Source organism: Myotis brandtii, unplaced genomic scaffold (assembly GCF_000412655.1).
Source record: "Myotis brandtii unplaced genomic scaffold, ASM41265v1 scaffold604, whole genome shotgun sequence".
In the NCBI taxonomy this organism is placed as follows: Eukaryota; Metazoa; Chordata; class Mammalia; order Chiroptera; family Vespertilionidae; genus Myotis; species Myotis brandtii.
In genome coordinates, this window is record NW_005370286.1 from 3,741,256 (window position 1) to 3,741,682 (window position 427).

Here is a 427-nt window from a genome sequence, read left to right on the forward strand (position 1 = left end):
GCAGAGGCCCGAGGAGCCCTCCTCTAGGACCGCAGAGAGGACATAAGTCGGAGGTGTCCTCTCTCAGAGGGCCACCGCGGGAGATATCCGCTCCGGGAGGGGCGGTGGCGGAGCCCCCCAGGCACTGAAAGCTGAAGGGCCAGCGGCTGGCCCGGAGCGCGGGGTCCGTGCGGTCTGGCGGCTCCCCCTGGTGGCCACTCGGGGAAGTGCGGTCCTCGCTGCCAGACACCATCATACCCCGACTTGTCACATCCTCTCCCAGGGCCCGGGTCCCCAGGAGTGACTCTGAGACGAGGACTGTGTGCATGTGGATTACTTAGGGGTGACCTCAGAGCAGTGGGGAGATGAGACGGGGAGGTGAAGGGGGTCAATACAAGGTGTTCTCATGAGCAGCGGAGGCTCCAGGCAGCTGGGAACTCAGGCGGAT